Source organism: Leopardus geoffroyi, chromosome B3, assembly GCF_018350155.1.
Source record: "Leopardus geoffroyi isolate Oge1 chromosome B3, O.geoffroyi_Oge1_pat1.0, whole genome shotgun sequence".
Classification (NCBI taxonomy): Eukaryota; Metazoa; Chordata; class Mammalia; order Carnivora; family Felidae; genus Leopardus; species Leopardus geoffroyi.
In genome coordinates, this window is record NC_059337.1 from 71,217,599 (window position 1) to 71,233,009 (window position 15,411).

Genomic DNA, 15,411 nt, shown 5'->3' on the forward strand with positions numbered 1-15,411 from the left:
TTCTTTGCAACCTAGAATGTGCACAGATGTAATCAGAACTGCATAATAAGAATCTCCTATTTTATTCAGCCCTCCATACCTCAACCTCTCATCAGAACCAGGCAGTATTTTTAAGTAGAGAAAAAATGGAATATTAATATTTAGTCAACATGAAGAATTTGTATCAAAATAGCTCTGTTATAAGACAAATAGAAAAAACACCACTGGTAATGTTACTTTGAATATTACTTTACTTTAAATGTTTTCTCTAGAGCTTTTTCTTCCAATTTTAGCCTCTACACTTCAACTGCTCACTTTATTTAACTCAAGTATAGCTAATAAGCTTTAGGAAGGAATTTATGCCCTCAAACTGCACTGAAATATTTTATTGCCAACATATTATTTCAATCAACATCACAAGATCCATAAATTCTCCCTATTTATCTACATTATTATAGAAGCTTGGTACATCACAATAAAAATACACATCCATAAATGAATACATTAATTCATTAATTACTTTCCATTAAAGACTTGCATCCCCAGATGATTCTAGTGTGACAAAAACAATGCTCGGCTTTTGAGAACTACTATTTTACCATATGGGTGCCAGAGAAGTTTGAATTCAGGGAAGATTGTCTTAGAAGATTTGAATGGAGAGCAATGAAAGTAAAATATAGAGCTTAGACTACAGGCTTAGAAGCACAATATGTAAGATAAAAGAGGGTTCATAAATAACTGAATGATAATTCAGCAATTCCCAGTCTAACTTAGGAATGTAGCATGTACTTTAAAAACAATTAAATTAATTCATTTTAATTTGATTCAAATTATCCAATGTGGAATCCCTTTTATTCATGTTAGCTATATAGTATTTCAGTCCCTTTGCAAAATTTGCCAGTTTACTATTTTTTAAAATGATATCACATACTTTACTTTTTAGTTGAAACAGGTTTTCCACCCATTTTTATTTCCTATGTATTTTATATCATTTCCCCTCAATTTTCATTTTAAATATATAGAGCTTAGTGAAAAAACAAAAAGCTTGACACCTTAATGTTTTCTAAGTAGAAAGTCAAAGTGACTGTTTAAGAATGAGGTGTCATGCAAACTGGTGCAGCTGCTCTAGAAAAGAGTGGGGAGATTCCTCAAAAAATTAAAAATAGAACTGCTCTATGACCCAGCAATAGCACTGCTAGGAATTTACCCAAGGGGAGAGGGGAAAATGAGTGATGGCCATTGAGGAGGGCACTTGTTGGGATGAACACTGGGTGTTGTATGGAAACCAATTTGACAATAAATTATATTTTTTTTAATTTTTTTTTCAACGTTTATTTATTTTTGGGACAGAGAGAGACAGAGCATGAATGGGGGAGGGGCAGAGAGAGAGGGAGACACAGAATCAGAAACAGGCTCCAGGCTCTGAGCCATCAGCCCAGAGCCTGACGCGGGGCTCGAACTCACGGACCGTGAGATCGTGACCTGGCTGAAGTCGGACGCTTAACCGACTGCGCCACCCAGGCGCCCCGTTTTTTTTTTTTTAATTTTTTTTCAACGTTTATTTATTTTTGGGACAGAGAGAGACAGAGCATGAACGGGGGAGGGGCAGGGAGAGAGGGAGACACAGAATCGGGAACAGGCTCCAGGCTCTGAGCCATCAGCCCAGAGCCAGATTATATTTTTTTAAAAAATGAGCTAAACTTAAAAAAAAAAATAATGAGGTGTCAGTTTTACCATAATTAGAAATGGGTTTTTTTTTAGTTTTAAAGGAAAATAAAGAGTCAGAATTCAGAAAGACTTAACTGAAATCCTAGCCCTTTTTAATATAAGATTTATGACCTGCGACAAGTGACTTTCTCTTTCTCTGAGTTTCAATTTCTTTATCTGCAAAATCAGGGTAACAGTACCTACTGTTAACAAAATATAATCATGTTCATGAAGCACCTAACACAGTGCTTACCATAAAGTAAATGTTCAGTGTGGGAGGGCTCATTTTATTGCCATTTTATTTATTTATTACCATAAGCAAAATATGAGCTGGTTCTTCCTAAAAAGTATTTGTTTGAACCTAAAAAGAAAAAGAATATTCAGCTTTCATACACATTCTTCTCCTTTTGCATATTCAATCTTAGGAATGATATGAGATTAATGCACTTCCATGCCACTAACATTTGAAAACATGTTCTAAAATTGCATTTGGACCTCAGAATAAATCTCTCGATAAAAACATTATACCTTCATTACAGAATGGCCCAAAGAAGCCCAATTTGATCAATGCAATCACTTTAATTACTCCTTACTCCTTGAATTGAGCCCCTTTTAACATTATTCTATATAATTTTCCTTTCTCTGATTCCAACTTGTTGGCTTATATTCTGCTTTCAGTCCCTTTCACACAGCACTTCAACTACAGATTTTGTTACAGATTTTTGTGGGTTTCCCGAAATGAACGATTATTAGGAAAATTCTTCTTGGGGGGAAAAATCCATTTTAATTAAACTTATGAGTCCAGGCACAACTCTCTCCTCTACTGACTTACATACGTGAAAGCTGGGAGGGTAGAAGTGAAATTGTGTCCCTAGGTCTGGACTGATAAAACTTTTTTTTTATCCAGAGAAAAACTTCAAGATTTTAGAAATATTCAATAGTTTCCTGTGTCAAAGGGTAATAAATCAAAGAGACAAGACTTGAACCCAGGTTTGTATGATCCCGAAGTCCATGATCAATATAACCCAAATAGATTGCTAGGTAAAGAAGCATAGAGAGAGTTTGATCAAATAGTAATGTCAGGAGGTCTGTCCCCTCCTCTGCCTGCTACAGGATACTGCATCGCCTGTGGTCTCCCCTCTCACTCTGACCTAAGACAAATAGGAACTAGTAACATGGAACACCCTCCCACCAGCCTGTCCCATCTCAGCATCTTTTTCAGCATCCACCTGGATGAGCATGTTTTAAGCAAAGCAAACAATAAGCAGGACAGAACACTATATAATACAAAAGACCCTGATCACTGAGGTGATTGTGATTATAAGAAAAAAACAGCAAGGTGATTTGGAGAGAGTGGGAAGCAATTTGGAGTGATTGTGGAGAAAGTTACCATATTGAAGCTCTGTTACAAGGTGGATAATTATATGATCAGAGGAGATAATAAAATTATGAGACCTGTCAAAGAAGGCTGAGTTTTTCATAATACAAATGACTAAAACTTGGTTTAGAAATTTTTAAGAGGCAATAAGACCCTTAAGCTTGAAACATGTGAAAAATTTCACCAGGATTTGTTTTCTTGTATGTGAGGAATTTTACAGAGAGTAATGTTCATTTTCACAGGAATTCTATCAAAGAGAAAACTCATGGTGCCCATCCCACCTGGCCACTTTGCATAGGTGATATATCATCTGGTGAAATTCTCAATTAAGTGACTTCCTAAAGACATCTATCTATTCATTCATTTAGCACATATATATTAGTCATCCATTGTGTGGAAGATAAAATAAAATAGGGATTCATTAACACTCACTCTAGTGAGATATGTCTAACCTCCAGTGAAATCCAAGGGTCCCACCTGCAGGAGAAAGTATCAGTTTCTAGCATTCAACTACTTCTGGCTCTGACAGGATTATTATTTAAGGAAAGGATATCTCTTTGTCTCTCCTCACTTCAGTTTGTTTGCTTTATCCTGAGGACCCACCCAAAAGGAACACTGGGAGATGTCCTAATTGCCCTCTAGGGCAATTTTTTTTTTTTTTTTTTTTTTTTTTTTGGGGGGTCATGAGAAGGAGGCAACTTGGATGCACAATCTCTGACTTGCTGGAAGTATATACCTGCTGTCTTCTTAGACTTCTTGAGGAACATTTAGAACCTAAAAAGCTTCACTCTATCCACTGTGGAAGCTTCTCTAAGAACCACTGAGTCAGATAAGAACAGATACAATTTGGTCAGATCAATTTCCTCTTAGACTCACAAAATGTCATTTTAAATTATTATCACAACAGATAAGATACAAAGACATACGCAATATATTCCATAGCAGGTGCCCCTCCTTTCTTCCTTTTCTTGAACTTTTGGTGACTCAACTGGTTGTCGATTTTCAGAGTGAAATAAATGATACCATAGCTATTTCCAGTATTTTAGGCTTTGTGATAAAGATTGATGTCTAAGACATTAATGAAAGAAATTAAAGCAGATACAAGTAAATGGAAAGATATTCTAAGTTCATGGATTAGAAGTATTAATATTGTTAAAATGTCCATACTACCCAAAGCAATCTACAAATTCAATAAGATTCCTATCAAAATTCCAATCGTATTTTTCACAGACTGAGAAAAAACAATCATAAAACTTATATGGAACCAAAGAAATGGGAGACTGAGTGGCTCAGTCAGTTAGGTGTTCAACTTCAGGTCAGGTCATGATCTCACAGTATGAGGGTCTGAGTCCCATCAGGCTCTGAGCTGTCAGCACAGAGCCTGCTTCCTATCCTCTGTCTGCCTCTGTCTCTGTCTCTGTCTCTCTCTCTTTCTCTCTCTCTCTCAAAAATAAACATTAAGAAAAAAATTTTTAATTATTAAAAAAATAAAACACAGAAGACTCTAAAGCAATCTTGAGAAATAAAAACAAATCTAGAGGTATCAAAATCTTCTGATATCAAACGAATTTACAAAACTATAGTAATAACGATAGTATGGTATTGCCACAAAAACAGGTGCATAGACCAATGGAACAACTCAGGAGCCCAGAAATGAACCCATGCATTTATGGTTAACTATATTTGACAAGGGGGCCAAGAATACTCATTGGAGAAAAGACAGTCTCTTCAATAAATAGTGCTGGGAAAACTGGATATTCACATATAAAAGAATGAAATTAGACCTCTATCTTACACAACTCACAAAAATTAACTTGAAATGAGTTAAAGACGTAACTGTAAGATCTGAAACCATAAAATTCCTTAAAAAAAATAAAGAAGCCCTTTGACATATATCTTGGCAAGGACTTTTTTAATAAACACACAAAGCACAAGCAACAAAACAAAAAACCAACAAGTGGGACTATATCAAATTAAAAGTCTTCTTCACAGTAAAAGAAATAACCAACAAAATGAAAAGACAAACTATAGAATGAGAAAAAAATGTTCGCAAACCATGTATCTGATAAGTGGTTAATATCCAATATATATAAAGAATTTATACAACTCCACAGCAAAATAAATAAATAAATAAATAAATAAATAAATAAATAAATAAATAAAAGTAACAGACCAGGATAGAGATTTTTTCCAAAGAAGACATACAGATTAATTTTTAAAAAAAAGAAGAAGACATACAGAAGGCCAACAGACCCATAAAAAGATGCTCAACATTACTCATCATTAGGAAAATGCAGATATGAACTACAATGGGATAGATAATCACCTCACACCTGTCAGGATGGCTATCATCAAAAAGACAAGAGATAGCAAATCCTGGCAAGGATTTGGAGAAAAGGGAACCTTTGAACATGGTTAATGTGACTGTATATTGGTACAGCCAGTGTGGAAAACAGTATGGAGGTTCCTCAAAAAATTAAAAATAGAACTATCATATGATTCAGCAATTCCACTTCTGGGAATATAGCTGAAGGAAACAAAAACACTATATTGAAGAGATAACTGCACAACCCTGTTCAAAGCAGCATTATTTACAATAGCCAAAACATAGAAACAACCTAAATGTCCATCATTGGATAAATGGATAAAGTAGTTGTGGCATATATATACAATGGAGTATTACTCAACTATTTAAAAGCAGGGAACCCTGCCATTTGCAACAGAATGGATGGGCTTTGAGGGCATTATGCTAAGTGAAGTAAGTCAGATAAAGACAAATACTGCATAATCTTACTTATAGGTACAGTCTTAAAAAAAAAACTCAGAATATGTGATCAGATTTGTGATTATCAGAGGCAGGGAATAGGTGAAGAGGAAATTGGATAAAGGTGGTCAAAACGTACAAATTTCCAGTTAAAAGATAAATAGTAGGGATGAAATGTACAATATAATAACTATAGTTAACACTGTCCTATAATATATATAAAAGTTGTTAAGAGAGTAAATCCTAAGAGTTCACATAGCAAGAGAATTTTTTTCTTATTTTTGTATCTATATGAGATGATGGATGGTAACTAAACTTACTGTGGTAATCATTTCACAATATATGTAAATCAAATCATTATGCTGTATATCATAAGCTTATACAGTGTTGTATGTTAATTATATCTCAATAAAACTGGATAAAAATGACAAAACTAGAAGCCAAAAAAAATGCAACTATAAAAATGAGACATGAATGTTTTTCTTCAATCAATATAGAGATAATTTTTTTAATACCATCCATATCCAATAAGGATTCCAGAAGATGGCATCCTCATCAACACATCTTTTGAGAATATATTTTGGAAGGTGATTCGGCAATATGTGTTGTGAGCATTAAATTATATAAATCCTTTTTTAAAATGTATTTCTTTTGAGAAAGAAAGTGCACAAGCACACATGGCAAGGGAGTAGGGGAAGGGCAGAGAGCGTGAAGCCCTACACAGGGCTGAACCCACAAACCAAACCCTGAGATCATGACCTGAGCCAAAAGCAAGACTCAGACACTTAAACACTGAGACACCCAGGCACCCCAAATTATATATATATCTTTTAAAAACTATATATATCTTTTGACATAATTTTCTTTGAAACAATCTATTCCAGGGAAATATTCTAAAACTCTAAGCAAACATTAAAACCCAAAGATTTTTATTGCATTATTTTAAGATTGGAAAATTCAAAATAGCCTAAACACACTCAGGAAATGTTATAAAAATAACACTCACTATTATGTAGCATTTAAGAGTTTTAATTACATTTTAAAAATGCTTATATAAGCAGGATACTAATTATAAATGCTATATGACCTCATATGTATAAAGAAAAAATTTTAGAACAAAACAGAGCAGAGGAAATATGCCAAATTTTTATCTGAATTTATGTCTACTTGATAAAATTATTAGTAATTTTATAGCTCTTTAAACTCTTCTGAATCTTCCAAATTTTTATTTAAACACATATTACTTTAGTAGTCAGAATTTTTTAAAATTGCAACAGAGTGTTGCAAAGATTAAATAAAATTACATTTTTATAAGATTTTGTCACATTGCCTGGCATGAAATGAGTTATCAGTAAGCATTGTTTTCCTTCCCTCCCAAGTGATGATGCAGGGTAAATAGGTTAGTATTTAAAAACTCGGGCTCTGTTCTCAGAGACAACTAAATTCAGATATTGGCATTCCCATTTATTAGATGAAAAAACCTTGAACAAATAAATACATGTTGGATTCTTATGGGAGTTAAATGAACTTATTCAAAAAAGTTACTCATTTTACTGCCTTGCACGAAGGAAGCTTTCAATAAATATCAACTGCTAATATTTGATGGCAAAGGAAATGGGAAGGTACAGGCTTGGATTGACTTTTGGATTCAGGTAATGAATTTAAAAATGAATAATCGAAATAGGTGTCCCTTTAATCTGAGAAAGAGGCTCAGAACTGCATGTCAAATGGACATGCAAACAGATGGAGTAGACTCACTGGTCCAATATGAGAAAAGGAATATCAGACGTTTGGAAAAAGAATCATCAAAACATGGGTCCTTGGGGTAATGTTCATCCAGCTGAGGGAATCTCAGCAAAGAATCCCTTTAGGGAAGCTGGCTTTGGCCCAGCAATAGTTTCACGGGACAAGTGGAGAAGCCAAGTTTTCATTCTCATCACTGCTGGGAGGGGAAAAATACTCATTTTTTCCAACTTCAAAAAAAAAATTTCCCCAAATGCACTGAAATTGAAAGCTCAAGGGATAGAACTCAGATCCAGGTTAAGGCTTATCTGCAGACTCTGTTTCCTATTCTCAATCAGTTCTTGAATCAATTCCTTCAACAAAGGGCTGGTACCTATACTGCATGATTGGGGGACAGAGAAAAATATGTGTTATATTTTGAGTGTGGAAATCTGAGTTTGAGAAACTACATTTCTAGTTGAATATGAAACCATTACTTTCAAAAGTTGTCAACTGGAAAGGCAAAAGAAAAATAAAAGATAATTATATTGCCTTCATTTACTCTGTTCTACTATCATCACAGTATTTGTGACCTTATTCTAAACGACAGCATTCCCCATAAAGTTTATTGAAGAAAAGTAAAACCCAGAATGGAAACTAATATCAATTTCCTTTCTGTAGCTTTTAGGGAAGAAAAGTAGACTGAAGATAAGATATGACTCTTTCTAATGAGAGAGAAGTAACAGTACAAATCCTCTCCAGAAGTTGGAGGTTATTATTTCTCACAATGTTGCACTCAATTTTTTTAATTTAACTTCTTATCCCTGCCCTAGGTTTATGAAATGATATAGGTGACCCAAAAGTAAAATGTAACCTCAGGATGCCCTGTTGGGAACCTTCCCTTTCTCCTCAACCCTGGCACAGTGGCTGACCTGAGTGGCTTTAAATCCAAGCAGCAAGTGAAGGGGAGACGACATCCTACATGGTAAGTCAAACATGACACAAATTGTGGACTCCCTAGCACATTTCAGGAATAACAAAGGTCATAAAAAGTGCTCAGAGAAGGTAGAAGGTTCAGAAGAGTAAGTACCTTCAAAAACAATATTTTATAATAATTATCTTTCAGATTATAAAGTGATACATATTACTCATAAAAAGTTAAGAAATATAGATATGTATAAAGGAAAACAATTATGTAACCTATCATTTGACCTTGAAAAAGTTACCACTATTAAGTTTTATTTCTTCACAGGAATTTTTCTATTCCTTTGTATTTTTTACTTTCTTTACAGAAATGTATATAAAGAACTACATAAACCCTTGCTATACAAAGAACTCTGGAAAGAACTTTACAAACCTTTACTACTCAAAGAATCAGCATTACCCTATTGCTTTTATAAAACCTCTTTTTCATTTGTGTATAGTTGATACTAGTTACCTCATGTTACATTAGTTACACAATGTTACTTTAGTCTCAGGTATACAGCATAGTGATTCAAATTCTCCACATTAAAAATTTAGAATCTCGAGCCACATCTTTTCCTTTTGAGTCAGAGTCTGTATTTTAACATGAGCCCCAGAAATTTTTAGGCACTGCTACAATGAACTTACTTATTAGTAATTTTTTCCACATCTCTGATTTTTATTTAATAGGCACACAGGTTTTTAAAGCTCTAGCGCTTCCAAATTGCCTGTCAGAAAAAAAATTTACAAGTTTATATTCCCTCCACAAGTTCTTCTGAATGTCATTGCATTGCACCTTCACCAACACTGGTATCATGGTTATTCACCTACGCTAACGTGAAAAGCAAAAGAAAAATGATCTTTTTCAGCTTAAGTTACCAGCCTTCATCTAGAATGGTGGGAAGTTAACTTCCACAACTTATACTGAAATTTCATTTTCACTTCTTTAAATGTCCCTTTTATTGAAAAAAAATATTTCTAATTTTTAAGACATTTCACCATGCAGGAATATAAAGACACTTCCCAAAACAGCCCTCGCATAGAAAATTATACAAGAATTTAGTAGGCACTTAGTAAAATTTTGTTGTGTTACTGAAATCATTTAGGTTAGGGATCAGCTATAAAGTCAAAAGAAGTTTAGAAAATAAGCTTGAAAGGCTTGTACCGTAGCACATAAATGTTCGATAAGTAGTAGCAAAGTAACAGCGAATAGAAAATGAACTAAAGTTCGTGATGGACAGCAGTCAAGAAGTTGATTCTGTTATTTAAAAATATTTTACTAAAAAAATGAAAAACAAAAATATTTTACTGAAAATGGTATGAAGTACTATTATTTACTTATACAAGTAAATAACTATAAGAAGATGGGTAGTATTACAGCCAGTTCTTAAATTTTCCAGAGTCAGAAATCCCAAGTCATACTGTCATCTTAGAAGTAACTCTATGGAAAAGAAAAATAAAGTAATACATGGAGTGAGAGAAAGAAAGAGACAGAAACAACTACAGAGAGACCAGTAAAATAAAGTGATTATAAAGAAAGCATGGGTTTCTCTAAGGAATTTAGTGAGCTTTTCACTGGATTAAGACCTCAATGAGAACACAACTTCCAACACAAGCTGATAGCACTATAATGAGAGGGTCTCCCTGCTTGCAAGGTTTACGAGATTTAAAAAAAAAAAAAAAAAAAGCCCGGGCCATCTCCTGCCCTCTGGAGAAAGGCATGGCACCCATCAATCTAAATTAAATTAAAATATGGTCAGCTCCAAAAAATTATCTTCTTTCCAAAGAATGGAGAACACATGTATAAAAGAGAATTAACAGGAAAATTAAGTGAAACAGCACTCAGTAACTATTAATAAGCTTAATTTCTCAGACCTAGACAAATTATATCCCAGGATACAGAAAGAATTTACAGGTGTGATTTCAAAACCACTATTACTGTATTTAGAAGATTCTGGAGAATGATAGAAAAATTTTAAACAACTGAAATTGAATGAGGGTACCAGTTTAAAGTCTAAAATTTGTGAAATCTTGCCATTTGCAACTATGTAGATGGAACTAGAGGGTATTATGCAAAGCAAAATTAGTCAGAGAAAGACAAATATATGACTTAACTCATATGAGGACTTTAAGATACAAACCAGATGAACATAAGGGAAGGGAAGCAAAAATAATATAAAAACAAGGAGGGGGACAAAACATGAAACTCTTAAATATGGAGAACAGAGGGTTACTGGAGGGGTTGTGGGAGGGGGGGTGGGCTAAATGGGTAAGAGGCATTAAGGAATCTACTCCTGAAATCATTGTTGCACTATATGCTAACTTGGATGTAAATTTAAAAAAAATAAAATAAAATAAAAAAACAAAAACAAAAACAAAAAAGTCTAAACTTTCCTTCTAAAAACTTTTCATAAACCATCCAATTATATATGCCAGAATGTCTTCCAGAGATACAATGTCATTTTTACCACCTTTGTACTATTTATCTATTTTTAGCTTAGCCATCTATCCACAATTGTTGATAATAGATGTTAAGCTAGAAAAAGTTTTAAGTAAAAAAAGGACTTTCTCATGTTGTATATAATATTTTAATCAGACATAGGTGAAACAAAAGAAATTTTATCAAATTCTAGGCAATAAAAATAGAAAAGAAAGCTAGTATTTGATAGTCTTAAGGTCTTAATTGACTGAAACACTTAGTGAAATTCAGTAATTAACCTCCCTTGCTTAGAAAACTCAATGACACAAGCATCAGATGGGGCCAATCTGGCTTTAAAGAAGTTCTTGTGAAAGAACTCTAAGGACTTTGGTAAAATGAAAATTCAATAAAAGTCTAAAATATAAAATTACTGCCCAAAAAAGCTAACGTCAACCTAAGTCTGCATGAGTCTAGAACAAAAGAGATCACAGCACACTGTGCTCTGTGTCAGTCACACAGCACAAAGGACACTCTGTTTGGTTTCAGTAAGATCATATCTTCTGAAAGGTATGAACAATCAAAAAAGGCAGCGAGGATGGTGAGCACCCTAGAAATTACGTCAATTTAAAGAAACCAAGAGTGCTTAGTATAAATAGAGAAGATTCAAAGAAGACATGAGTCCCTTCCTCAGATATTCTAAATACCGCTGTGTAGACTTATTTTGAGCATCAGCATAATGTAATGAAAGAATACAATCTGCCCAGCACCACCACTTACTGTCTTCTTGTGGCCCAGTTACTACTTCTGTAGTTGTTGAAAGACCAAGAAGGATAATGCATGGTCAAAATCTTAACAGAGTGTGTGTGTATGATGGGCACATAATGTTAACCCTCCTTCCCTGAGGCAGAAGTGAGACCAAGATGGCACATCAAGATGGGAACGTGACTCAGGAACGTAAGAGAGAACGAGGAGGTTTATTACAATCTCTAAAACTGAAAGCTGTTCTGCAGTTCATTGAGCTATTTGTCATGGATTATTCCAACAGAAGCTAGATGACCAACCAGCAAGAAAGCAGAAGAAAGGGGTTCTTACTGCTGGTAGGAAGAGAGACTAGAGAATCCCTAAAGTCTCTCCCAGCTCCAAGATTCAGTAAATTCAGATCAATAAGAAAATGTGACTTTGTAAATCACTTTAAAACCCGTGATGTCTCTGAGGCCAGTGAATATGAGCAATACGTTATTCCAAGAAACAGAAGGCCAGACTTGACAGTTTATTTCCTCCAGAGTACAAGGAACAGAATCCAACTATTCACTTAAGTGAGTCCTTGGACATAGCACATTGAATCAGTTGTCCTTTATGCTGCAAAGATAACTGGGAAACAGAGACTCAGGCAGGCACTGGTAGAAACAGGGTAACTTTATCTAATTGGTGAAAAAAGTTTAAATAATAAAAGTAGTAATAAGTCAAAAGCTGCAACAAATAGAATTATAACACCCCAAACTGCAAAGAAACATGCCTGTAGGTCCCTTAGATGCCTCCTCACTGTCTATTGTTGCTTAATATCGTCTCTTTATTTTTTTTTAATTTTTTTTTCAATGTTTATTTATTTTTGGAACAGAGAGAGACAGAGGATGAACGGGGGAGGGGCAGAGAGAGAGGGAGACACAGAATCGGAAACAGGCTCCAGGCTCTGAGCCATCAGCCCAGAGCCTGACGCGGGGCTCGAACTCCCAGACCGCGAGATCGTGACCTGGCTGAAGTCGGACGCTTAACCGACTGCGCCACCCAGGTGCCCCTGGTCTCTTTAAAAAACAAAACAAAACAAACTTCCATTACTTCTTTAAGATAATCGTTTATCTTAATTTTGTATAGATGGATGAGAGTTGTCCTGCCTCTTCACTGTAGAGAAGTTGAACACTGCATATCAGAAAAGTCAGGTAAGAGTAAAATAACTACCACACTCAGTATAGTATTTGTGTGTCTGAACTTACTACAAAAAAACAAAAAAGAAAAAAAAATAAGCTAGCCATGTAAAAATGAAAAATAAAAGGAAAAAAAAACCCACAATTCCACCTAGGTGGTATAATTTAAGGGATGCTTGGGAGATGCCACCCCTCTTCCCTCGGATGATGTGATGATGTCTATAGCACCAACAGTTGCTCATTATTAATTTGATACACTTTTTTCCCTGGGATGAGTGACATTTTAGACACATCTACTCTGAAGGTCCTCTAACGTGGTGAGGAAATAGCAAAATAGGAGCTAGAAAGCAAAGACTCGTGTCCTGACCCTGTCACTTACTGGTTTGGAATTTCAGGCATTTGATCTCTGAGTCTTTATCTCCTCATACATGAAATGGAAGCAATAACCCTTGCTATGGCTCCCCTATAGAGTAATTAAGAAAGCCCTCCAAAAAACCCATAAGGGTTACATCTAACCCTTATGGCAGACATAAGGGTTAACTTGTTCAAACAAATTTCTTTCAAGCCACCCTCCCAAAGAGTAAATTGCCTCCTGTGAAGTTCCATGGAAATGAAGCATCAATTGCCCAGTGCCTAATGCAATGACTTTCTCCTTCACATGGCTGAGGAGGAGAATCCTCTGTTAATTTGTCATAGCCTAGAGCTGCAACTGCAAAGTTTGAATTGACTTCAGCCTCCAATCACACCAGGAGAAATGCTGGCAGCCTTCTCCCCCAGCCCCAAAACCTGATTCTAGAAATAGGACCAGAACCAAATTTTCTTCATGTTGATGTTATATACTGGCCCTAATCACATCAGGGGAGGGGTTAGCACTTCCCTAATGACACAGCTAAAAAACAAAACCCTCAGGCCTTAAAAGTTCAGGTGCCTTCTTAAAACGTAATATCCTAGATTTCTGTGTGCCACTGTGCTTATAATGAGCAAAACAAAAGGGGACTGCAGGCCTGTGACTGATGCTGTGTCTGCAAGTTTCTCCCAATAAATGCTGCTCCACTGTATCTGGTGTGTGTGCCAGCTGGTCATGTGCCCTTGTGTACATAATGTGGAAAATGAAAACTGCTAAAGTCTTCACAGACACTGAGGTTCAGTTTATGCATGAGTTTATTGGATTTTTCCCCAAAGAATTGGTGTTGCCAAGAAAAGGTAAATAGAGCATTTGAGTTCTGGGCTTCTAAAATGGGAAAGGAGGAAAAAGGCAAAACAGAGATGATATACACATATTCCAAACTTCTTCTGGGTTCAACTTAGGCTTAGGTCAAGGCTGAAATTTAGATAAGCTTCTCTCTGCCCCCCTGTATCAGAGAGAGAGAGAGAGAGAGAGCGCACACCAGGCTTGCAGGGCTGAATAAACCACAAAACTAAAGAATGCCAGAGGGAGAAAGGTTTTATCAAAACCCTGATTTCCATGTCTGACTATTTTGAAATAGTATTTGTTGTTGCTCTTCTGTTGTGATCATTTGAATAAAGGTTGATGCTTATTTCCCAGGAAATCCCACAAAGGAGCCAGGCATGAGTAGGAGCAGTGGGGGAAGAGATCACACAGGAAGTTTTGTGGCTTCAAAAGTAGGTGGCTTTAATACAAACTACAGTGTAGCCATCAGGAAAATGATCCTATTATTTATGGTTGCAGTGGTAACCTTACCAAGGAAGACAGTCTATTAAGAAAAAAATGAGAGCTCTGATATGTTTGATAGGCAAAAAAGGGTCTTCAAGGGTGCTTTATAGGTATGTTTGATAGGCAAAAAAGGGTGCTTATAGGGGCACCTGGGTGGCTTAGTGGGTTAAGTGTCCAACTCTTGGTTTCAGCCCAGGTCATGATCTCCCAGGAGCCTGCTTAGGATTCTCTCTCCCTCTCTCTCTCTGCCCCTCCCCCACCCATGCTGTCTCTGTCTCTCTCAAAATAAATAAACTTAAAAAAAAAGAGGCTTATAAGGGAGTTTCATTCAGTGTACTCTGAAACGACTGAGAAGCACTTTATTTTTCATACATACACACGTGTGTACATGCACACGAACACACACAACATGGACTATGCCTGTCACATGGCTAAAATTCCACAGGAAAACACATTCTTTTGCATTTTAAAATCAATTTAATTTATATGGAAACCAATTTGACAATAAATTTCATATATTAAAAAAAAAAGAAAAAAAATAAAGTAGATCTTTAAGTCAAAAAAATAAAAAAAATAAAAAATAAAATACAAAAAAAAATAAAATAAATAAAATAAATAAATAAATAAAATCAATTTAATTTATAAGGTTAACAAAGGAGTGTAATGTTTAGCATAACAAGCCCTGAACAGTTTACCAAAGTTTATACTTCTGTAGCACTGTATAATTTTAAACTGCTTTTGCATACATTATTCTATGCAATTTTCATGCCATCCTTACTGTGGAGGTATGACTGTTCATAATTTACAGAGAAAGAAACATAGTCTCAAAGGTCAAATTCTTGCCTGAGGAAATGCTCCTCAGGAAGTGGCAGAGCCCAGAAC